Source organism: Capra hircus, chromosome 17 (genome assembly GCF_001704415.2).
Source record: "Capra hircus breed San Clemente chromosome 17, ASM170441v1, whole genome shotgun sequence".
Classification (NCBI taxonomy): domain Eukaryota; kingdom Metazoa; phylum Chordata; class Mammalia; order Artiodactyla; family Bovidae; genus Capra; species Capra hircus.
The window spans coordinates 16,344,122-16,370,555 of NC_030824.1; the positions used below are offsets into that span (position 1 = coordinate 16,344,122).

The 26,434-nt window shown below is 48.2% G+C and overlaps 1 protein-coding gene across 2 annotated transcripts in view; it reads right to left on the minus strand.

The window, feature by feature from the left end:
- Positions 1 to 25,657, minus strand: part of CUX2 (cut like homeobox 2) — a 235,545-nt gene extending 209,888 nt beyond the window's left edge. For both annotated transcript variants that reach the window (XM_018061255.1, XM_018061254.1), the window contains exon 1: positions 25,488 to 25,657. The gene's annotated coding sequence lies outside the window, so the exon portion shown is untranslated. The remainder of the gene's footprint in view (positions 1 to 25,487) is intronic.

The window sequence follows — 26,434 nt, forward strand, 5'->3', positions numbered from 1 at the left end:
ACACAACTCAAGAACACACACAGAGTCATACCCAGTCTCACACGTGGACAACCCCCCAAAAGCCACAATGCGCACAGAAAAAGACACACGGAGGGCCACACCCGCCACACACACCTGGCTGGATGCACATACAGGCTCAGGCGTATGAACAAAGTCACCGCCTCCTGCTCCCGCGTCCACAGGTCCTCCCACCCGATGGCAGGTCCGAGCGCTCACCCTGGGCAGGGGTATCCAGACCCCGGCAGCAGTGCCGTCATTCCAGCCCAGCCCGGCAGCCTGAGCCCACTCCAAGGGCCTGTCAAGCAGCACCACCAGCAAATAAAGAGCGAATGTGCAAAAATAAAACCGAAAGGCTGCGATAAAGCAGTCCCCTTCCCACAGGACTCCGCGCTGACGCAGGTTCTGCTCTCTGCAATAAACATTTTCATTCTAATTTTAAAAGACATTAGCATTACCTCTTTGGCTCTCGATCCAGCCAGACGGTACCTCGCCTGCTGGGCCACTCTCCGGCCCCACTGGGCAGCAAGAAGACAGACGCAGGCTCCCAGGCCTTATGCCCCAAGCCTACAGGTCACCCTGCACGATGGGTGCTGACCCAGGGGCCTGTTGGCCACCTGGCTTTTATTTCACATCATCCTTGCAGGAGCTCACTGAGGCTACACCTAATAAAGCAAAGAGACACACCACACCTAAAACATCCTCTGGAATTCTGTCTCACTCCAGCCAGGATCCCTGTGGATGCAGTTGTGCGATCTAATATGAGCCCCACACAAGAGGAAGGCAGCTTTCAAACAGTGGGTCGGCCCCTTGACAAACTGTGGGGGGCTTGAAGTGAACCAGGCTCTATGTCTTTATGCCCCCACCCCACAACTCACCCTGCCTGCAAACTCAAGTCTCATCTCACACCTCCCAGAGTGACCCAATCCCAATATCCAGGCTTGGCAAGGACTTCAGGGAGAAGGGAAACCACAGACTAGTTTGTGAAAGAGAGTGAGCCATTCTTATGAGCTCAGAGGCCAAGACCCCCAAATTCAGCATCCAGTCCCAGCTCTCACCCCATCCTGCTCACCCTTACGGCCCCAGGCACTCTGAACAGGTGTTTTCTGCAAAGCCACCTCTGAGCCTTTGTTCAAGCTGTTCCCTCCTCCTAAAACAGTTCCCTGTCTCTTTGCCGGAGCTGTACTTGCTGCTCCTTCAGGTCTCAACTTCCAAGTCATTCCCCACCATTCTGTTGGGGGCCTAGGGATCCCATGCTGAATAGGGCTGCCCAGTTTCTGCCTTCATTGAGCTATAAAGTCGGTGGCTTACTTCCAGAAGTTTCTTTGACCTCCCAGACTGTGTTGAGTACCTGTCCTCAGCTCCCACAGTCTCCTACATGACGTGAAAGTCGCTCAGTCGTGTCTGACTCTTTGCGACCCCATGGACTATACAGTCCATGGAATTCTCCAGGCAGCACACTGCTCCCTTCTCCAGGGGATCTTCCCGACCCAGGAATCGAACCCAGGTCTCTGGCATTGCAGGTGGATTCTTTACCAGCTGAGCCACAAGGGAAGCTCCTAGGCTCCCCGCTTAAAGGATGGCTCTTCCCAAGCTGGTTCCAGCCACCTGAACCTGGATCTGCCACCCCCTGCTGTGGGAACTAGGGGCTCCCCTAGGGCAGGGGGCGGTCTGCCGTGTCCCTCCAGGCCTCCCTGTGCCTGGCATGGCATCAGCCTAACAGGTGGCTCCTGAGTGAGTAAAGGAACAAAGGGCTTGTGCTGGCTGAGGCATGGTTCACGGTTTTCCTCTTCTATAACCAAAGAGAGAAGCCAGGAAAGGCAGAGCTAAGTAAGTCCTTGCTAGAGATAAGATATCTCTGCTTTTTAATATGCTATCTAGGTTGGTCATGATGGACATGAGTTTGAGGGAACTCCGGGAGTCGGTGATGGACAGGGAGACCTGGTGTGCTGCTATTCATGGGGTCGCAAAAAGTCGGACATGACTGAGCGACTGAACTGAACAGACTGACTGAGAAATAGGATATGACACGGGCTCTCTCTGGCTCCCAGCTCTTACCTACTCTGCCCTGGGGCTGGTAGTACAGCCCTCTCCAGCCATTCCCAAATGTTTCCACATTACTATATTAGCAATCAAAGCCCACCAGGCTCAAAAAACGTGGAATGAAAAAGAGAAATGTCAGCAGATGGCTCACAGCAGCCTCAGAGCCTTCCCTCCGGGCCTTTTGAATCGTCCCACATCAGTGCTTTCCTGGGCTGGCCTGGCCCAGCCCCACCCCTACATAGGTCTAGACACTGCAGCAGCCTCTCCCTGTCTCCCTGACTCTGCCCTTGCCCTCTCACAATCCCTCCTCTCCACGGTGGCCTGGGGGCTCCTTGCAAAAGTTAACTGCTTCTGTCACTGCCATTCCAGGCTCAAACCTCTCCGTGGCTTCCTGTAGCTCTCAGAATTAAACCCCTAAATCCTCACCCAGAGTCTCCAGGAAAAGCCCAAACTCTATGTGGTAGCCCAGGAGGTCCTGCCTGATCTGACATCCACCACCAGCTCCAGGTGGACCAACTGAATGAGTCACCAGTCCCCCAGTGTCTCTAGTTCTCATACTCTGCGCCAACGCCATGCTGTTCCCTGTGTCTGATGCTGTATCCTGGTGGACAGCATGGCGACCCTAATTCCCTGCCTGGGAAGCTCATCCTTCCAGACTCGTGGCAGAGTTTCTCTGTGGCTCCTTCCCACCTCCCGAATCTGAGCCCCTGCTCAGCATGTACCCGGTGCCATAGAAACCTCCATCTTGCACCATCATGGGTGGTCTTCTCTTCCTGGTGACCCTCTTGAGAGCAGGAGTCCCATCTTATTTATCTAGGGGATCCCAGATGTGGCCTGGCGTAGACACATTAATATGTATTAGTGATTACTGCTGTGATGAATATATTCTTCAAGCTCCCTCTGTGGCCTGGTGCCTTGCTCTAAGCTCTTGTATTAGTTTGCTTCTAATAAATCAAGCCAAAAGGAAAGATCCAGATGCTTCAGCTTCCTCCCCAACTCCCTGTGCTCTAGTTGGAAGGTGGAAGGCTTGAGGATTAGCATGTGAGCAGTGGAGGGAAGGTCCTCCTCCCAGAAATGACACAGGCAGTGGGGAAGATGACAGGGCTCACCATCTCTACACAGGCTCCTGAGTACACACTCAGCCTGAAACAGTGTGGGTCTTCATTCCAAGGCCACCCTGTGGGTCTCAAGGGTCTGAGGCCCCTGCATGGCCTTCCTTGAGCTCCTGTGAGTAGTCAGGAGCTCAGTGTTAGCATGAGGCAGGCTCTGTGCCCTTCTAAAGAGAGGTGGGACCCTTAGGAAGGGACAGAAAAAACTCCCAGCACAGGGTCCCTAAGAGTGCTGGGTTCTGCTTGATAGGTTGGCAAGACCTCACTCTGAGGATTTAACACTTTATCTTGAGGAAAGAGACTTAGTCTCTGAGGCTAAGATCTCTGCTACCCTCCAACTCCCCTGGACAATTCCAGCTCCAATCACACACCCACCCAGTGGTTGAACTGGCCCTGCTTTCTGAAAGAAGAGAGGAGGCCAGAGACACTACTGGGAGGTGGGAACTTAACACATCAGAGAAGAGGGACAGATGATAGGAATGCTGTGTGGCCTTAGGCAAGTGACTTTATCTTTCTGAGTCTCAGTTTTCTCATCTTGAAAATGGGTATAAGTTATACAAGCTTCTGAGATTCTATGTAGGAAGAATCTAGCATGGGGTCTGACCTCCTACTCTGCTCCACCCATGAGGGTCATTACAATGATACCTGGGACAAACCCAACTGGTTTCTGAAGAGCGGGGAGACAGGACAGAGGGGAAGACAGGGGCCCAGAGTGGACAAAGAGCCTTGGCCTAGGCAGTTAGGGAACTTGAGACCATAGTCCCAATCCCCTCCAATACCCACGAGACAGGCTCCACTTTAGACCCTCTGGGCTACAGGGGTGTAAACCTGATTCTGGTGACGATAATGTTCTGAGTGCCAGGCCACTCTTGGTCCTCCACACTGAGGTGAGGCTCAGTGGCTCGGATAATTCAGAGGCTGTCACTCATCCATGAGACATTCTCATCAGGTGTGGCCAATCCCCTTGAACTGTCTCCTGCCCCTGATTCACTGCAAGCTCTATTTGGTTACGGGGAATGTGAAACTTCCTGGTCCCTGCGCCCTTGGGCTTCCCTGGCGGCTGAGAAGGTAAAGAATCTGCCTGCAATGCAGGAGACCTGGGTTAGATCCTTGGGTCAGACCTCCTGGAGAAGGGAATGGCTACTCATTCCAATAATTTTTTTTTATATTTATTGTTATGTATTCATTTATTTGGCTGTACCAGGTCTCATTTGTGGCAGTGAACTCTTAGCTGAGGCATGTGGGTCTGTTTCCCCAACCAGGGATCAAACCAGGGCCCCCTGCATTGGGAGCACGGAGTCTTACGCACTGGACCACCAGGGAAGTCCCCACTCCAATATTCTTGCCTGGATAATTCCATGGACAGAGGAGCCTGGCAGGCTACAGTCTATGGGGTGGCAAATAGCTGGACACAACTGAGCAACTAACACTTTCACACCTGTGCCCTTGCTGGAGAAAAGGGTGGGGAGGGGGCTCAGGGCCTGCGCCCTGGGGGCAGCTCACAGCTCCAGCACATGACTGATTTGCCAGAGCTGCTGTGGTTGTTGGGGGCTCCCTCAGTTTTCAGTGCCGACCATTTTAAACAAGCATTTCCTGACTGCACAGGTCTGGAATAGTGCGTCCCCTATCATGGCTTCAAGATCGTGAAAGGGAGCAATAGCGTTCAAAGCAGACAAAACAGATCAAGAGACTGTGAGTTTCCTTGAGCCATGGAGAGCAAAATAATAATAAAAGTAGTACTATCAATAAAACGTTAATTATAATAATAGCAGCTCTAACTTACTGAGCACTAGCTTTATGTGGGACCTTAAGCTGGGTCCTCCACCAGCATTCTCTCGCTTAGGCCTCAGTATGGCCCTTCAGGAAGGGAGCACTGTTACACTTATTTTACGAACAAGGAAACATTTAAAATAACGAAGGCACTTCCTCCGTTATCCTATTTTACAGACTAGGAAACAAAGATCCAGAGAAGGCAAGCCACGTGCCTGACGACATACCAGCACATAATGGATCAGAATTTAATCCCATGGTTACCTGACCTTCATGGTCTTAACCACAGCTGTTTCCTTCCCAGAAAAATCCATGCCAGTCACTCAACAAACAGCTGCTGAGCCTTTAAGAAACTCCAGGGAGCGTCTTGGGGTGGGGAGACTATGGTGAATGTGAGAGTCTCAGGGCCTTTGCAGCTGACCAGCTAAAGTGGGGAAAACAGACACTGAAAGCTCCCTCACTCCCAAGGGTGGTGAGGGTTGGCTAGGGAGCTATAAAGGAGACCTTGCCAAATTCAGACTTAAATTGAAGAAAGTGGAGAAATCACTAGACCATTCAGGTATTACCTAAATCAAATCCCTTATGACTATACAGTGGAAGTGAGAAATAGATTTAAGGGACTAGATCTGATAGACAGAGTGCCTGATGAACTATGGACAGAGGTTCATGATATTGTACAGGAGACAGGAATCAAGACCATCCCCAAGAAAAAAAAATGCAAAAAAGCAAAATGGCTCTTTGAGGAGGCCTTACAAATAGCTGTGACAAGAAGGGAAGCGAAAAGCAAAGGAGAAAAGGAAAGATATACCCATTTGAATGCAGAGTTCCAAAGAATAGCAAGGAGAGATAAGAAAGTCTTCCTCAGTGATCAGTGCAAAGAAATAGAGGAAAACAATAGAATGGGAAAGACTAGAGATCTTTTCAAGAAAATCAGAGATACCAAGGGAACATTTCATGCAAAGACGGGCTCAATAAAGGACAGAAATGGTAGGGACCTAACAGAAGCAGAAGATATTAAGAAGAGGTGGCAAGAATACACAGAAGAACTATACAAAAAAGATCTTCACGACCCAGATAATCATGATGGTGTGATCACTCACCTAGAGCCACACATCCTGGAATGTGAAGTCAAGTGGGCCTTAGGAAGCATCACTACCAACAAAGCTAGTGGAGGTGATGGAATTCCAGTTGAGCTATTTCAAATCCTGAAAGATGATGCTATGAAAGTGGTGCACGCAATATGTCAGCAAATTTGGAAAACTCAGCAGTGGCCGCAGGACTGGAAAAGGTCAGTTTTCATTCCAATCCCAAAGAAAGGCAATGCCAAAGAATATTCAAACTACCGCACAATTGCACTCATCTCACACGCTAGTAAAGTAATACTCAAAATTCTCCAAGCCAGGCTTCAGCAGTATGTGAACCGTGAACTTCCAGATGTTCAAGCTGGTTTTAGAAAAGTCAGAGGAACCAGAGATCAAATTGCCAACATCCACTGGATCATGGAAAAAGCAAGATAGTTCCAGAAAAACATCTATTTCTGCTTTCTTGACTATGCCAAAGCCTTTGACTGTGTGGATCACAATAAACTGTGGAAAATTCTTCAAGAGATGGGAATACCAGACCACCTGACCTGCCTCTTGTGAAACCTATATGCAGACCAGGAAGCAACAGTTAGAACTGGACATGGAACAACAGACTGGTTCCAAATCGGGAAAGGAGCACATCAAGGCTGTACATTGTCATCCTGCTTATTTAACTTATATGCAGAGTACATCATGAGAAACACTGGGCTGGAGGAAGCACAAGCTGGAATTAAGATTGCCAGGAGAAATATCAATAACCTCAGATATGCAGATGACACCACCCTTATGGGAGAAAGTGAAGAAGAACTAAAGAGCCTCTTGATGAAAGTGAAAGAGGAGAGTGAAAAAGTTAGCTTAAAGCTCAACATTCAGAAAACTAAGATCATGGGATCCGGTCCCATCACTTCATGGGAAATAGATGGGGAAAGAGTGGAAACAGTGTCAGACTTTATTTTTTGGGGCTCCAAAATCACTGCAGATGGTGACTGCAGCCATGAAATTAAAAGACGCTTACTCCTTGGGAAGAAAGGTATGACCAAACCTAGACAGCATATTAAAAAGCAGAGACATTACTTTGCCAAAAAAGGTCCGTCTAGTCAAGGCTATGGTTTCTCCAGTGGTCATGTATGGATGTGAGAGTTGGACTATAAAGAAAGCTGAGCGCCAAAGAATTGATGCTTTTGAACTGTGGTGTTGGAGATGACTCTTGAGAGTCCCTTGGACTGCAAGGAGATCCAACCAGTCCATCCTAAAGGAGATCAGTCCTGGGTGTTCATTGGAGGGACTGATGTTGAAGCTGAAACTCCAATACTTTGGCCACCTGATGTGAAGAGCTGACTCGTTGGAAAAGACCCTGATGCTGGGAAAGATTGAGGGCAGCAGAAGGGGACGACAGAGGATGAGATGATTGGATGGCATCACCGACTCAATGGACATGGGTTTGGGTGGACTGCGGGAGTTGGTGATGGACAGGGAGGCCTGGTATGCTGCGATTCATGGGGTCGCAAAGAGTCAGACACGACTGAGCGACTGAAATGAACTGATAACACAAAGAGGGCTCTAAAGGGCAAGACAGACACTCCCTGGGGAATCACATAAATCCTTTTCATCATTTAAAATGATGGGTGCCACCAAAGGGTCAGGAGCTATTGCGCTGTTACCAGAGCCCAGTGGTAAGGCACGTATCCCTGTTCTCTGTCCTCACCAACCTTCCACGCTGGGAGGAGCAGCAGAAGTTACTTACCTGATGAAAAAGCCAGGCTTACGGCACGATCCTGACCTTCCCCTGCCAATTCAGACCCCCCATACTTCTCCTGACCTTCCGGCCAGAAGGAGGTGGCCGGGGCTGCTCGCATGGGACCACCGCAGCCTCTGCTTCCCCTCCTTCGTGTGTCTCTCAGAATTATCGATTCTGCCACAGGCATGGCCAGGATAATTTTGCTCAGCTTCAAATACCTGGTTCTCATGAATTCCTTGGCCAGAAGGTTATAATGTTTCTCCTAAAACATGAGGGAAAGATTAAGCCTGCTTATGGTTAATACACACTGCACCATGTCCATCAAGCTGCTTGTCTGCTATTGAAAGTTCGCTATTAGATACTTATTTAAACAGCCTTCCAAGGCTTCCGAGGAAAGTGCAGCTATGCATTTTTTTCGCCCTCCTGGCTGGCGAGAACGACTATAGATAAACATCAATTCGCTCCTGCAGATCACAGTCACAGTAAATAAATTTTTCAGGAAGCCTGAGATCCGCACAAAGGCTCCGCCAAGCTCCCATTTCACACAACATCAATGTTTGGCCTCCAAGAAATAAAAGCTCTAAGGTGCCCGTCACTAGGGCAAAATTATCAATTGTCAAGTCACTTTTAAGAGAGAATAAGGAGCATTTTTTAGGAGACATTTCCTCCTGTAGGGAAAAAAAAAAAGTGGATGGACAGTCATTACACCCACAAACTAACCACTGGGACTTTTCCCCTGAAAGCCCACGTGTCCATCCCCCAAACTTTTGGCTGCTGCCCTGCTGCCCCTGGGCAGGCAGAAGTAGCCACAGCTCAGAGCAGCCCCTTCTGGCTGAGTTCAGTGACTTTGGTGACTCAGGCTTTGGGTTATTTTTACTTTTGTCAAAGTGGGTTTTTTTTTTTTTAACTACTTTTAGAAGTGGCAGACAAGGCTTGTCTATTATAAAATATTTGTTGCAAACACACACACACACACACACACACATTCACTTGCTCACCACCCCACATACAGCTCCCGTCTATGTAAAAATCTCAAGTCGCTGTGGTGTGAGGGACAGGAGATGGAAGCTGAGACACCCTCGAAACCGGGGTTTATGTAATGCTCTGGGCTTCGTACTCAGCACTGTTCTGCTGGAGTCAGGAACTCAGAGAAGATGCCATTTTACAGATGGGGAAACCGTGGCATGGAGGAGCCTAAGGAAGGGAGATGGAACCAGAGAAGTGGGACTTGGACATACCTGCATTTGAATCCTAGCTCTACCGCCTACAGCCGTGTGCCCCTGGGCAAGTAACTTCAACCCCCTGGAGTCTCAGTTTCCTTCTCTGTAAAATGGGGACTGCAGCAGCCTCTGATTCACAGGATCACTGTGAATATTAGCCTCTAAATACATACTCATTAGTTTTACTAAAATGGGCTCAGACCCTTCTAAATCCAATCGCTGGCAGGAACCCAGGCTGGATATGAGAGGAGGGAGCAGCAGCACATTAGCTCTTCTCAGCTGGTCACTTCATGCCAGGAATGTCCTCTCAGCCCCTGCTTCTCTGTCCAAACCATGAGACCCTGGACTCACAAGCCTTGAGCACTAAAATCCTTATGTGATATCTTCACAAGCCGTGAAGGTGCTAATATTATCCCCAACTTACAGAGAGAAAAACTGAGGCTCAGGGAAGAGCAAGTTGTCGAAGACCAAGGAAACAACCACCCCAGACCTTAGTTCAGCCCTGTTCAGAAACCTCTGCTTCTCTCAACCACAGTAAAGACTTTAAGTCTCAGGTTTTTTTTCCGGTAGCATTTAGGAGCAACACTGGGAGCCCTTTTTCCTGCCCATGGTTGGGGGAGTCAGCCCCACACCCCCTTTCCATGTCCCCAAAGAACTCTGAACAAAGCTCAGAGTGAAAAGGATGTGTGCTTGCAACATTTTCCAAAAAGGCTGGTACTGAGTTGGATAGTGCAACGTTCCCCATCCTCAGGCACTGAGCCATGTCCAGACTATGGCCAGAACCCCTGATTATGACCTTACTGAGAAACAGGGTTTTTGCAGATGTAATTATTAATAGAAAGATGAGATCATATTGGATTACGGTGAGCCCCAAATCCAAGGACTACTGTCCTTAAAAGAAGAGGAGAGGACACACAGAGAGGCCAACTGTGTAACAGTGAGGCTGAAACGCGCGACACAGCTGCAAGCCAAGGAGCTGCCGGCATCATCCGAAGCTCCCTTAGAGCCCCTGGAGGGAGTACGGCCCTGCTGATACCTTGATATCAGATTTCTGGCCTCCAGAACTGTGAAGCAATAAATTTTTGTTGTTTCACACTAGTTGCTGGTAATTTGTCACGGCAGCCTTAGGAAACTAATCCAGTGCTATTCTATGAAAATTACACAGAACCATGAGTGACAATTATCTGGGCTTTTGGAAAGTTCCAGGCCAGCTGGGGTGAAAAAATCAAAATGGGTCCTGTCATTTAGACAACCGAGATGAGGTGGCCCAGGCCTGTACCCCTTGACAGCCCCATGGAGTTTCCCCCTGTACTGGAGGGGTTGGACTGGGAGTACAGGCCATCCAGTTATACTTGACCTTGGCCAGCAATGACCCCAGCTACGTCTCCTCCAGACCTTCGTGGAAAGGGCATGGCTGAGTCAGGAAATTTACCTCGGCAGCTTTCAGGCTGTAAATATCACTTCCTTCCCCTGAACAGCAACACCGAGGCCAACCTCCCGGAATTATTTATTGCCAATTGCCTCTTCCTGAGGCCATTCTCTGTATCAGCACTGTACCCAGTCGCCTTGCCTCTGGCTGGAGTGGGCTCAGTGACTCCTTTGGCAACAGGTGTGCAAAGTGAGGCTGGGAGTGGCTCTAATTAGCTAGGACATGGCACAGCCAGATACAGACCCCAGCTTGTTGGACTCCATCACCCGTGCCTCTAACCCAGAAGATAAAGAAGGCAGTAACACACGGAGAGGCTGTGGCATACAGCAGGAGCTCCCTAAATACTGACGCTTGTTCTGGAACCTTCAGTTTAGCGATGGCATCGTTTCTCAGCACCTCTCCTGAGATAAGTGAGAGAAGGGAGAGAACCCCAAGCCAGTCTTTTACAATTAAAAGGAAAGAAAACCAGTAGACAGTGTCTGTGCTAAACAGATTAGACTGTGGCATCTTTGAAAAACCACTGGACAAAATAAAGGAGTTATATCTTTAATGTCAGGTGCCTTGTCCCCCTGGGAATTTTCATGAGCTCTGAGTAGAGGTGGGAGTTTGGGGGTTTTGCTGTTCACTGTAATGTGCTGGCTCAAGGAGCTTTCCATTTGACCCTCACTGGAGCCAAGAGATGGGGAACATGGAAATCATCCCAAGTTACAGAGGAGACCATGAGAGGTAAAGGGGCCTCCCTGACGTGGCCCAGCTAAGAACCCAAATCAGAAATCTAGCTTACTCAAGATGCTCCCTCATTGGGCCCCTTGCCAAGTTCTGTCCCTTCCACACCAGACATTCACCAATGTCCTAAATTCAGCCACTTCTATCCAAGTCCACCCCCACAACTCTGCTCTAGCCCCTGTGATTGCTCACCAAGATGCTATAATAGCCTCCACATGGGGCTCGCCTCTGCCCTGCTCTGCTCCACACACCACCCAGAACTACCTTTCTCAAATGTAAGTCTATCCGCACCACTCCTCTGCTCAAAACCCTCCACGGCTCCCCATCACCCTCAAGACGAAGTCCAATTCCTCACTCACTTACGAATCTCCCTGGGATCCCTTTAGCCTCAGTTCAGTTCAGTCGCTCAGTCATGTCCAATTCTTTGTGACCCCATGGACCGCAGCACACCAGGCCTCCCTGTCCATCACCAACTCCCAGAGTTTACCCAAACTCATGTCTATTGAGTTGGTGATGGACAACCATCTCATCCTCTGTTGTCCCCTTCTCCTCCTGCCCTCAATCTTTCCGAGCATCAGGGTCTTTCAAATGAGTCAGTTCTTCACAACAGGTGGCTAAAGTATTGCAGTTTCAGCTTCAACATCAGTCCTTCCAATGAACCCTCAGGACTGATATCCTTTAGGATGGACTGGTTGGATCTCCTCTAGCTTACTCTGTCTTAATAGAAAAAGAGATGGAGGGCCAGAGTGACTGGGTTCTGCTTGTTTAATGTTCAAGAATTACCATCCTGGTTACTTTCCCAAATGCATCTGCTCTAACCTCTGAGTCTTTGCACCCACTGTTCCCTCTCCCTGGAATGTCCCTCTGTCCTCTGCCTCCCACTCACCCAGCAAAGCCTAGTCATCTTTCAGCTCTCAGTTTAGGTGCTATCTGTGGCAGAAAGCCTCCCAGCCCCTCTGGATGTCCTCTATTACAGCACACACCATCCTGCTCAGGAAACCAAGAGCTAAGCAGAACTTGAGCACAGGAGATCACGTGCCCCAAGAAGCCATGTCAGGGCATATAACTCGGAAGGGGCTTTGCTCCTTTCAACATACTCTGCTCAGAGCTCTGAACATCAGGGCAGTTAGGTAAGAGTTTCCAATCAGACCTCAGATGTTGGCAGCGATGTTTGTTTCCTGCCAAGTGTTATCAGTTTTCTTACTTAGTCCTCATTATCCTCATTTCTCAGATGAGGAAAGTGAGGCTTAGAAAAGAGAAATCACTCGCCCCAGGCCACAGTCTGGAGATTTGTAGGGCAAGGACTCCATCTCAGAGCCACGCACTTCACTGCAGAACCTGTGCCACATTGCCCTGAAAACAGCAGCTGGGTAAGACAAGTCAAAGGAACTATAATTACCACCACAGAATGCTAGAGGTGGAAAGGACCAAGGACCACACCTCCACCTGGAACAACCCCAGTTCCTTTTCCATCCTGTGCCTCAGTCTCCCCACCTGTAAAATGGGTATAATGAAACCAATACTTCAACACCCTCGCATAAGCCAAAGGAGTGGGGAGGGGAGGGGGTCGTGACTTCTGAGGTCAGCAGGTCACTTAGGAGCAGCCAGGTGGGAAGCCTAGGCTTACTCTCAGCCACCTCTTCCCTACCAAGTTGTCAGTCACTTTAGCAGTCACCTGAGGTGCCCACCTAAGGGTCAGACGTCAGGTGACTGCATGAAGGAAGCGAGCTTCCTGGCTCTGCCAGCATCCAAAGAGCAGAGACTCAGCGATGCATGTCTAGAGGAAAAAAATCAGGGTTTGGGGCCAGACACTCCCAGGTTTTGTGTCTCACCTCCACCACCTGCCAGCTGTGAGTCTTCAGACAAGTCCCCTAACCTCTCTGAGCTTGTTTTTCCTCCCCATAAAATGGTGACGTCACATCCGTCTACTTCATGAGGCTGCTGTGTAAACCTGAGTTAATATATCACAGAATAAGGGTTCAGCCCATTGTATCTCTCATGATTAATGAAGGGCTTTCAGTCCCTCATTTTTTAATACTGAACTTCTTATTGTGAGATAATTGTAGATTAATGCAGCTGTAACAAAGAATGCAGAGAGATCTCCCATACCTTTCACCCACTTTTTCCCTTGGTAATAACTCACAAAGTAACAATACAAAACCATGACTAAGACACTGACACTGATACAGGCAACATACACAACATTTCTATCACCATAAGGGGCCCTCACACTGCCCTTTTATAATCACACCTACTTCCCTCCCTGCTCCCAGCCCTAGCCTGTTATCCATTTCTGTCTTCTCAAGAATGCTATATAAATGGAATCATCTAGTATGTCATCTTTTTTGAGACTGGCTTTTTTTACTCAGCATAATTCCTTCAAGATTTATCCAAGTTGTTAGTGTACCGTGTCTGGTGTATTTTATTGCTGAGTAGTGTTCCATGGTATGGATCCACCATAATTTGTTCAACCACTGACCAGCTGAAGAATATCTGGGTTACTTTCACTTTGGGGCTATTACGAATACTGATGCTGTGAACATTTATGTACAGGTTTTTGTGTGAACTTAAGTTTCCATTTCTCTGGGATATGGCCTTTCCCAGAGGAAATATTAAACCCTTACAGACATATTATTTCATTGATTCAACCAATATTTATTGAGCACCTACTATGTGCAGGAGCTATTCTAGGTGCTGAGGACACAGCAGGAAGAGACTGACAAAGGCCCCTACCCTCTCAGGTAACACAGAACTGGATAATTGTGCAGATAACTTGAAGTCCACTCTACAGCAATACATACAGAAATGGACAGAATTCTCTGATTAATGATAAAATTAGCACATGCTCCCATGAGTTAGGTCAAGTGTCAAACACTTTTTCAAGGAAAACGCATTATCTTTTGGTTAAACCTGCACTGCCTGAAGATGAAGTGACAAGTCAAGGAGCCAGAACACCCTGCGGCAACTCTTCATTCAGGCCGTTTTCTTCAGAAAGCCCCCAGTCATACTGAAATGAGCCTACGATGTTCCCATTTCAAATGGCCTTCGGAAGCACCAACACCATCACCTGAATTAACAGTGAGCAACATTTCCTGAAAATATTTACTGCACACACATTATCACTTTTAATCCTCACAAACCATAAACTACTCCTGGAGATAATGGCACGACTAGCCCATTTTACAGAAGAAGAAACTGAGGTTACAAGAGGCTAAGGAACTTGCCAAAGGGCCTACAAACCACTGAGCAGGGCAGAGGAAAGTGATTTGATGGCCTAAAAAAGGAGCATTTTTCCTCTCTTGGTCCCGCACCCACTTCTGTGATGTTAACTGTCCTCCTCTCCTGGGTACCACATACCTCATTAAAGGCCCTGGATAGTGATGGTTTCCAATATAAATTGAACAGTTCCTTACTAACTATGAAAGACCTAAATGCTGATCACCTCAATCGATATGTTCTAAGCTGTCATCGTTATAAAAAGAAATAATCAGGTCAGCTGAACTCATTCCCTGTGATCACAGTGTTTCCGTCCTCAATGCACCTTTGGCCACCCGATTCCAGACGCCAGTGGACTCAGCATTTCCTCTGTCATGAGATAAACTCCATCTTAAGTCCTGAACTCCTGACATCCATTGCTCTTGTGACAATAAAAATGCCAGCCATGATATAGTAGGAATATTTAACCTCCAATGTCACCAATACCTTCAGCAGTTGCAGAAAGATTGTTTTTGCTCACTGACAAGGGGATTGGAAGCTAGGGGACGATTACTGTGTCTACTGTCAGAGAGGCCCCAACATGCTGCTGTGTTGCTTCCGGGTTAAGGAGAAGAAACCCAGGAATTATGCTGCTGGAATAAGGCTGGGCACAAGCTAGGAACCTCTGGCTTCCCTATCTGTGCTTCTGGTTCCTCAATTTCTGATCTCATGTGGTTAAGACATCTCCCAAACCAATGCCTGGCACAGAAAAGGATTTCTATCAACATTCCCACACTTGACAGCAAGGAACTGAGCATTTATTTTGTGCAGGGCCTTATTCGGAGGTGGGGAGATGGAGGGGAGCAACAACACTTCTCAGATCTTGCCCTTCGGTGGGGGTAGATAGACCCCAACACAATAAACAACTGATACACAATTACAAATTGAGACTAACGCTGGGAAGAGAACCAAAGGGTGCTGATAGAAGAATAAAGGAGGAAAACACGCTTTAGCAAAAATGGTCAGGGAAAGCTTCTCTGTGGGGACAAAGGAGCTGCAGGAACCAGCCAGGGGAAGAGCATGCCTAGAAGGAATGGCAGGTGCACAGATTCTGGGGCACAAACAAGCCTAGAGGATTTCAGAAACTAGAAGCATTCAGGGAAGTCTCTAGCTTTATCTTCTCTCATGCTCCCCTTCTCACACCCTCAGTCCCATCCCTACCCTCTTCCAAGATGTTCCTCAAACCTTCCTAACATATTTCCCCTTCAGGGAATGCCCAGAACCCCCTCCCACAGCCTTCTGCATGACCTGCTCCAGATGTGTGCTGGTAAATGCTTAACAACCAGATCTCTGGGAAGAAAGCTTGTATTGGTTGCACTTGCCAATTTCCATGGAGTAAATACTCTGACCCTGGCTGACTTCAAGCTACCAACCACATATCACTGAACAAGGAGCTGGGAGGAGATGGGTATAACTGGCTCTCCCGTGAGACTGCACAAGCCAACTCCAGCACACCACTGGCCTGCTCCCTCATTTCATTCAGGTCTTTAAATATCACCTCTTGAGAGAAAACTGTCTTCATTGCCCCCATCAAAAGCAGTACCCCCCAACAATCCCCATCCTCTGCCCTGGTTCACTTTCCTTCCCCTCCTCTCATACCTGGTATTCATGTGTTTCTCCAGCACCTGTCTCCCCTGACTAGTGGGGAAGCACCATGAAGTAGGGAATCACTGGCATCCGGAACAATGCCTGGCACATAGTGGATGCTTAATAAACATTAAGAGATAGAAGGATGATGAGAAGGCCCATATGTCTGCACTGTGGTGTCATGAGGAAAAGACAGGGCTCGGTCTCGTTGTCCATGGCTTGGTGACTCTGATGTAGACACTGACTTTCCCCTGGGAAGCTTCTGAGCAATTGGACAATGACACTGCTTTGTGTTTTAAGATGCCTTCTTTGGATGTTGGGTAGGGAGAAGCCCAGGGTAAAGGCTGAAACCAGGAGCCTCCTGAAGGTGCTTCAGTGGCAAAGAGTGAAAAAGATGGAGAGACACCCCTCAACTGCCTTCCAAGAGAATCCTCAAGACTGGGAGTGGGGAGGCATGGGGACCCTGACGACACCTTGAGGCCTCCCCAAATCCGTTACACCCAGCAGGAGCCTTTCCAGAAGGGGGTCGTCAGGGACCCTGGATGACAGCAGGCCCAGCAGGCCATCTGCCAAGCCACCCACCACGTGGTTCCTCATTATACAGTGCAGTCACCGCTGCCAAGCCTTTGGAGCCACTCTCATACCGTTTGCTTTTAAAATAGAAGTTTCCTGTGAAACTGCAAATAATTCATTGCTGAGAGTCCTTAAAACGTTCACAGGTATTTAAAATGCTATATAATCAAGTTCACAAAAATATAAAGTGTAAGCGTTAAAATACTTTAATGTTCTAATTAAAACCGACCACTTATGCCCTGGCACTGATTCCTGTTTACTATTTCCGTAATAGCCAGTGGCCTGCTCTGGAAAAGAAAGAATTTTTTTTTTAATTGGCCTTAAAAAAAAGAAAAAGTTAAGTCTGCTCTATCCAGTGATGCACTGAAGAAACTAAACTCACACTCACAAAATATCCACAGGTTGCCAAATGCTAAGGTATGCAAGCTGAGGAGGGCATCTGTGGGCCTCCCAACCTGCTCCCCTGGAAGCAGGGACTGGGCAGGAATAGGAGAAAAGGAAGCAGACAACCTTTATATCAGGGCTGTGAGAATGGCCACTACCCCAGACACTACCAACCACCCTACCTCATCAATCAGGTCCTCACTACTCGAGGCCTGGAGGGAAGCTGTACCTATGCGTAAGGTTTAAGGAGGTGAGTCAAGGCTCCATCTGCTCCATAAACCCCAACCTCTGTCAAGCAGTCAAGATGCCTCTGCTGTTCCCTCACCCTTCCCCTTGCAAAGGTCTACTCAACTTTCCATTCCTGGCTCAAATGTCACCTCCTCAAAGAAGCTTTCCCTGATTATCCTCACTTCAGTATTCGATGACATTGCCCTGTTGGCTGGTCTGCTCTCCCTGTTCTTCTGTGCCAAAGGATGGCCTGTCACCCTGGTCCCCACCAAAGCATCTTGAATGAGTATGTTCTCTGGACCAAATGTGGGCTGCCCTATTGACAGTAGCTTGAGTGGTCGCTAAGCCCCACCCTCAAAACTTGGTTCCCAACATATGAATTCCCTTTCTGGCAGAGCATGCCATCTGTAATCATATATTATCTATTTGCTTGTTCAGTGACCCCTCCTCCTCTGTGCTATAATTTTATAGGTGCCCAGGACCCACCTTTGCACACATAGTAGGTGCTCATTAAATAACAGAGAAAATGGTTTCTTAGGTTCATGAATCTCAGTCTTCTTTAGAAAAAAATGCCCATTTGGCTTATTTATTAACTCATTCATTCATTCAACACCACCACCCTTCCCTTACCAAGGTCTCTCTTTGAGTTAAGCCCTGGAGATATCACAAGATGCACTGACCCTGGGGGCCCCCCAGAGTCCTTCACCCCAAAGGGTTCTGCTTCCTTTTCCATCTGCTCCAGTCCCATGGACTGGTCAGCTCCTGAGCCTTGGACACTATCCCCTAGAAGTCCAAGATCCAACATCTCTCCCCTCCATGGTCTCCTTGACCTTCTAATTCCCTGGCATTCTGGTTCTTGTTCTCAAAGGCCTCTCACACCTGCGCCCTCCTTCCTCATTCCTGCCCTACTTCTGGGCTACATCGCTAATCACCAGTATGCTGGCTGCTCCCTGTTCCCACCCAATCGGACACAGTGGTTCTCAACTGGGGTTGACTGTGTCCCCCAGGGGACACCTGGCAACATCTGGACATATTACTGACTGTCACACTTAGGGTGGAGGCAGCTGGCAATTCGGTGGGCAGAGGCCAGCGATGCTGCTTAACATCTTAAAATGCACAGGACGTGCGCCCACAGGAGGTGCTCAAACACCTCTGCCCGCTGAAGTTTCAAATCCGGAAATGCCCCAAATGCAACCAGTTCAGGCCATTAGCCTTTTATTTGGGCTGCTTCCAATCCCTTTATTTTTGCCCTACAATGTACTGTGGTTTCCACTTTCCCTCTTTTCTCTTTTCCCTTCACCTCAGCTCGATGCAGAAGCCTGAACTGCTCTCTCCACAATGTAAGCAGAGACAAAGATGCTACCAAGCTACCTGCTGTCCCTGTACAGATGCCCCCAACCTGCCTGGGGGCAGTCCTGCTCTTGTGCAGCAGGTTGATTTCAAACGACAAGATAAAACATTCTCCAAGCTGAAAACCTAAAAACATCCTGAAGAAAGCCAAACACAAAAATCACCTATAATCTCCACTACCCAAAGAAAATGCAGAAGAGACCTAGGAACTCTTCCACTCAGGAGTGAGGGAGCTGGAACATGTACACACACCTCCTGAGACTGAGGGCTGACCCCAAGAGTTACCCAGCACTTCTGGCCTGCCCACTCTCAGGTAGTGGTCTTAAGGTTGTGGACAGAAGCCCCCAGGGAACAAAGACATATCACCAGCAGGCGAAAGCTTGTCGGAGGCCACTGCGAAGTCCCAAGAGCCCGACATCAGTTCTGTTCATCTGCTTTTGCCTCTGCCTCAGGTTACACAGAGAATGGCCCCTAACCCCAGAATGAATTTTCACTGCATCCAATAATCGCCCCTCATTTCCATTTGAGGATCCCTGCCCCATCCCATCCCATTCCCTCCCAACTGCCGTGAATAGCTGCTGTGCTTTTTTGGCAAGCCAGCATCAGAATCTTCTTCTTGTGGGTAGAGAAGTCCCTCCTTACATGAATCTTGGTGGGAGGCCAAGTCGGTTTCTGTTGCTTGCCATTAAGAGTCCTGGATGGGGTTCCTCACACACTCTAGAGATGAAGCTCAAGACCCAGGTCTAAGCATGAACAAGTCTCATTCGTCTGGCTGGAGAGAGGCTCTGCTTGTTCTGATTTACAAAAATTATATATAAAAAACAAAATAAAATTACACACTATGTGCTGCTCAGCTTCAGTTTTTAGCCACATAACCATGTGCTGAGGATGTTTCCCTGGGACAATAAGTATCATCAGTCTTTCTCTTCTTAAAGAACACTTTCCATAACTTTTTTAAAAAATGAAATCACATGAACTTTGCTTGGAACAATTTGGGACACTTCCTTGAGAAAGTTAGAGTCCAAGAGGGTATTTGCAAACCTTGGCCAGACTCTCTGGGCAGATGACAGCCAAAGGCAAACTGGAGGATCGTGACCCCTGGTGACCCCACAACTGCAGGAGCTAATCAGGACTGATCACAGGGTTATGGCTAGGGCTGGTCGTTGTGTCCCAGACACTAAATCCACTTCTCAAAAAAGCTGTCATTACCAAGGCACCTTTATTATTCATTTAGTGCTTATTAACTACAACTATAATAGGTCCTATTTATTAAAGAATTACTGCATTGGGAGCTGTACCAAGAACTCAATATCCACATCACTGAATCTTCATAGAAACTCTGTGATAGTTATTATCAACAGTGCCTCCATTTTAAAGGTGAGGAAAAACTTATCAGCAGTTTGTTGAGTACTTACTATGTACCAGGCACTGTTCTGAGGGCCTCACACTGATTCATTTCATTCATTCCTTCAACAGATATTTTGCTGAGCACCTACTACATGCCAAGTCCCATTTTAGCTGCTAGGAAGACAGCAGCAAGCAAAAGAGGCAAGAACCTCTGCACTGCTGGGGCAACCATTTTAAAAGGAAGAAACCAGTAAACAAGGCAAATAGTTAAGAGCATCTTACGTGCTAAGGAAGAAAAAAATATATAGCATGGAAGAGAAGAATGGTGTGTGTGTGTGTGTATGTGAGGTGAAATTTTTCTTAGGGTAGCCAGAGAAGGCCTCCCTGACAAGGTAACTTTTGAGTGAAGACCAAAGTGAAGGAGCAAGCTATGCTGACACGTGAGAAGAGAGAAAAGCGACAAGAAGGCCAGAGATCACCATCATTTCCATTTTACAGATGAAGAACTGAGGCCCAGAGAACAGACTGGCGAAAGGTCACACAGCAAGCAAGTAGATGTGCCAGGACTCCCATCAAGGACTTCTGTTGCTGGGTCAGAGAGTTCTTTCCACTGAGATCCCTCGGTGAGCAATGACTTGTGCCTAAATTAAGATGCTTGTGAGAGCCTGCCTGTCACCTAGGAGAGATGGGAAGTGAGTCAGGCTTCCTCCTACACAGTCCCAAATCCACGTGGACACTCCCAGGCTTGAGCGCACACACAGGTGTGCATGTAAGCCCTTCTGCCTCCCCGACAATGCAAGTGCAAGAACAGTGTCGCTGAGGGATGTGCAGCGATTAAGCTAATAAATAAAGCTGCCCAATCGATGGTTCCTGGAGCAGAGCACTGGGGAATGAGAAATTGCTACTCGTGTCAGGAAAATCCAGCTTCTCAAAGACTGACCAAATCTACAACCTCAACCAACAGCAACAGGTAAGAGGGGCTGAACGGGGAAGAGAGGGGTTGGGGCCTGAGAAGGGGCTAAAGCCACCAGGTACAGCTATGTGATTGCAGGCAAGTGACAGGCCCTCTCCGAGTCTTATCTGTAAAAGAGGGGGTGGGAACACCAGTCATTGCTTCAAATGCCACTGTAGGTCCATCCGGTGAATGTCACAGCACATCACAAATAGCACGACAACTCTGACCAAGTACCACACGCCTGTGGCATAAACTTAAGAGGCTACGAGATGGTATAGAGGAGAAAGTCAATCTCCCACTCAGCCCATGTGCCCCTGCCAGGGGAAACCAACTACTGTTAGCAATGTCTTATGAGTTCTTCTGGAAAGTTCTATACCAACAATTATTCTCACTTGCTTGTATGTGCAAAGAGCAATTTGTGTGAGGTAACTGGCTTGCAAAAGGCAGTGTTCAGACTGGAAGCCCTCACATCTGATTTCTCAGCCCAAGGACCCAACTTCTGTGCCGCCCTGTTTCTAGCTGTTCCAGTCTAAAGGGAGTCTGGAAGACCAGTTCACAGACAAGCAAGGTTCCACCACAGAGAATCCCTCCACTCCCCCTGGGACCAGGCCACCACCAGCTTGGGGCTATAGGTTGGGGCCCCAGCTGGCCCAAGCACCATCTCCTCTTCCTTAGCCACCTGGCCACAGAGCAGAACTGCTGAGTCTGTCCCCTTCTCCCCACTTTGTGTCCCTAGTCCATGCCCTCATCACCACTCACTGGATGGCTACAAGAGACCGCATTTCCTACAATCCACTAACCTCAGCTTGACCTTCGCTAAAGTAAAACTTGAACAAGCCACTCCTTTGCTCAGAACTTTTCCAGAGCTCCCCAACGGCACTGCAGATGAACCCAGTCTTCCTCCCACCTAACCCAGCCCGTTTGCCTGTCCAGTCTTCTCTTCTGACTCCCTCCCTCCTGTCACCCATTCATCCACCACATGTCCTCATCCGGTTATCCAGCACACACGTCTACAGGCCTGAACCCCTGTTGCCCCTCCCACCTGGTGCTCTCTTCCCATTTCTGATTTCTCCTTACTCAGAGAGACTTTCCTTGATTATCACTGAAATGCAACGTTCTTGTTATTTTTCCTCAGCATTTTCTCACAAAACTCCGCATGTTTCATAATTATATGCGTTGTTTTCCCTTCACTGCCTGCCTCCCCCTCCCCTAGACCAGAATGTATACTCTTTGTGGGCAGGAATCCTGTCTGTCTCCATAACAGCTTCATCCCTGATGGCCAGTGCAGTCAGTACCTGGCACACAGTGTGGGCTAAACTGTTCACTGAATGAATAAAATGGCCCGAAGCAACACCCTTCACAATGAACCTTCCATGCATTCAATCTGCTTCCTGGCCCACTTTCATACTATTGTTTTGAAAATCTCATACAGGATAGGGCTGAAAACCTCAGCCACCCCCAGTGGTAAAACACCTCTGCCACCCTGCCCTGGTTATTGCCAGGACTCCCTTTGTCCTGCCTTCTTCTGTGCTGTTACATTAAGCAAAATTTCTCCATTGGCAAATAAATGCTTTTCCCATCAATAACCACAGATGACTAAATCAAACCTTTAGCTGCTGTTCTTATCTCTTAAACAGATCCATGGATTTCCCAACTAATCAGAAGGTGAATCAAAGGCTGCCATTTGAGGTGGGAGATAATCCGGTCAATTCTTCCAGGAGGAGGGACCTGGGTGGGAATTTGCGTATGGCTCCCAAAAAACAAACACTCTTGTAAATAAAGCAGGCCTCCATCCTGTCTCCACAATGCAACTCTTATTGAGTGAGTCAGGTGTTTGGCTGATTAAAAATTGATCCATTTCAAAATCTAATCAACAGAATAGGATTCTTTCATACGTTATCAAGAGAGCTGCTGACATCGAAAACCAAACCTGTTATTAACCCATGAACTCCAGTGACCTGCTGCTTGCCGCTCTGCAGGACTGTAAATTATTCAGTGGTCCAAGACCAGGGCTGGCGAGCCTGATGGATTTAGACGAGGGCGCAGTCCAGTGGGTTCAGGTCGATGGCGTGGCCCCGCCAGTCCCCAGGGGCTGGGTTCCAGACACTCGGGTTTTTCGTATCATGACTGCGAATACATTAGCTCTGTCCACCTGGGCTTTGCCATGGCTGTGCCTTTGACGGAAAAGGCTGTCTCAACTTCCCAAGCAGGGCAGGCAGGCTAGCCCAGGCCTCAGGGAGCTGCAGGGCTGGGGAACGATATTACCCCTAATTCCCAAGTTAATAAATTATTTTCTTTGAACTACAGAAAAGGAAAAAATAAACAAAGACAAGGGGAGCCTGGCTACATTTTGCAAACAGTTAGGAACAGGCAATACAGTCAGTTCAAATATTTTACCTCCTCATGCAAGGAAGAGCTCTGTTGCAATGGGACTGTTTAAAGGAGGAGATGAAAAAAGCCAGCCATTGGCTGTTTATGTGTCTAGCAGGACCCACAGGGGCCATGGACTCTCTCACCAACTTCTGGACTCTTTGACCTTAAATTAAAGCTTCATTAAGAGCCATATCTTATAAAAACAAGAGCAGAGCAAATAAAGGATTTTTTGAAAGGACACATACCCACACCAAAGTTTCCATATTGCTAAGCAAGCAGGAAATCCAGCGGCAGCAAAAGCTGTACTTGGCGTTATTTGGGGGCCCGTGTTCCACAGTTGACCTGATTAGAAAGGATTTACAAGGGAAAATGTAAGAGTCCCAGGCAGGGCTGGAAGAAGACAGCAAACTGGGAGAAGACATCTGGACCGTCTGACAAAGGAGACTGAGGCAAGTCACTTCCATGAAGAGGTAGACGCGCGCAGAGTGTAGACACCATCATGGGATCCTCGAAGCAGCTGCTGGGAGAACCAGCAAGGCACTGTGGGCCACGCAGGCAAACAAGGTTCCAATCTCAGCTCTGTATTTCCTGGCTATGTGAGTTTGCGAAAGTGACTCAATTTCTCACCCACCAAATGAGAATAACAAAACAGCCATATATTTTAAATCCAGCTATGTATTTTAAGGTAACCTTTATAAGGAAGTCAAAGTCGCTCAGTCATGTCTGATTCTTAGTGACCCCATGGACTATACATACCATGGAATTCTCTAGGCCAGAATACTGGAGGGGGTAGCCTTTCCCTTCTCCAGTGGATCTTCCCGACCCAGGAATCAAACCGGGATCTCCTGCATTGCAGGCAAATTCTTTACCAACTGACCTATCAAGGAAGCCCTTTATAAGGAAGGCACATGGGAATTACTCAAATGCTCAACAAATGGAATCTGTTGTTTTTGTTGTTAATATTATTGCTATTATTACGCCAGGTGTCAGTAGTGAATCAGCACCCTCCTCAACTGCACTATCCCGACCCAAATCCTGGACCTTCATATAACAAGCCAATGTGACCTTCCTCTCCAGCACATCAGGCTTAGTGGGAAGCCCAGAAAGTACCTATAAAATGCGTTTAAGCTTGAAGGCCCAGGTCCTGGGTTAAACTTCAAGCCCTGCAACTTGCTGGCTTTCTAACTTTGGGAAAGTGAATTCATCTCTCTAAACTTCAGCTTCCAAAACTTTAAAAAGATGAGATGACAGTAATACAGATCTCTTGGAATTCACTTATTAGCGCAGTTCCTGGCAACAGTAAGCCCCAGTTAATGCTGATTATCATCAGCAGCATTATTCAGACTCAGTTTCCCACTTAATCAAGAGATTATTTTGTTCATTTACTAGTGAGAATTGAACCTGGCAGGGTGTCTTGCTGAGTGGTCCTGGGCGAGTCACTCCACCTCTCTGATTTCTCACTAGTAAGGGTAAAAAAAATGACAATATAAATTCCAAAAGACAAGGCCCCCGTCTGACTTCATAACAATACTATTCCCTCAGCCTGTAGAACAATGCCCAGGCTACAACAAGCACTTAATGAAAGGAAGAAAAATGAAGCACTACTTAAACATATTTGCTTGATGAGTTCTTTTCCAGAAAACATGTGTCCAGCACAAGCTGTCAGCACCAAATGCACACACAAGGAAGGTGAACATCTCCCTCTCCAGAACCAAACCCAAACTCTGAAGACCCCCTTGTTGCTAGTGTAAGCCCCCAGCCTACCCCCACCTAAGCAGCCTGGACACTTTGGCTCTGGTCCAGAGAGCATCCAGGAGGCCAGAGAGAAGCTATCTCCCCAGCCAACAAACTCTTACAGACCACCAGGAATCCTCTCTTAAATAATAATATATTTATAAATCTGAGACCCCTTCTGACCTCTTCTCAAAGCAAAAGCATCCTCTGAAGGCCCCAGGATGTGATCATATTGATCTTGTCTGAGCTGTAATTTTCGTGGCTTTGAGTTGAGCAGACAGGGTCGGCCTACCCAGATGGCTGCGGCCTGGCGGCTCTCAAGTGCCCAACAGCAGCTGGGATGAAAAAGATATCAGAGCTGTCCTCCAAAGTCGGGGAGAGCAGCTGCTGCACACCAGGCTGAGGGCAGGGTCAGGAGCTGGTGGCGGACATCTCCTCCTGCTCTCAGACCTGGCCTGGCATCCTCTGAAGGCCCGTGGGGATGGAATGAATGGACCATGAGTCCCTGAGGCTCTGGTCTGGCAGGGCCATGGTGAGGGGTGCAGTTCTGAATCCAGGCCCTGCCCCTTGGCCAGGTCAGACCTTACCTGGACAGATGGTGGAGTCTCAGGAGGCCTCAGGTCTGAACCCAAGGGGCACTGGTGCCCCAACAGCGACAGTCAGAATCTAGCAGACACTTGGAGCTGAGACAGACTTTCAGGCCAGCCAGGCCCGCCCTGCTGCCGGGGCTGCCGTCTACTGTTTACCCGCTGCCTGTTTTGCTCATGACAGGGCTTCCAAGAAGTGCAGACAGAAATCAATGCAGCTGGTCCTGGTGCCCAATCCCCCCACCTTTCTCTCCCGCTGCCAAAGTTCAGCTCCGCTTCCTGTAAAGCTGGGGCGGGCTCTGAGCTGGGCAGCCGGAAGTGGAGACGCCCCCTCAATCCCCTGCCCAGGCTGAAGGCCTCAGGCAGGGGTGTCCCAGGAAAGGTCGGTCAAAGCCAAACCTTTATCTTCCCCTGCAGGAGAGAGCTGACCAGGAGGGGGACAGCAAGGAAGTTTTTGCTGCCCCACCTTCCTTCCACAGAGCACATCAGAAACATTGTTGAGCAGGAGTTCACCCTAAAGTCTACGTTCTGAGTCACCTGGGGCCTTGGTTAAAAATTCAGATGCAACCTAGCCTTGGGGACTCAGTTTCAAGAGATGTAGGGTGGGGCCAGGATTCTGCACTTTAACAAGCCCCCAGGTGGTTCAGTTGAGAAGCCAAGTTTGGGAAACCTTATCTGTGTGCAAAGATGCAGCTTCCAGAATGCCAATCACTGGGATGCTCAAAAGAGAAAAGACCCGAAATGAAAGAGGACAACTAGATGAAATAAAGGACACCGGATCAATTCGAATTCAGATAAATAACAATTTTTAAAAGTATAAAAACATCAAATATTGCACAGGATATACTTGTTAAAATATTTATTTATGTTACGTCAGGTCTTTGCTGGGGTACACGGGACCTTCACTGTGGCATGCAGGCTCCAGAGCACGTGGGCTCTGTAGTGTG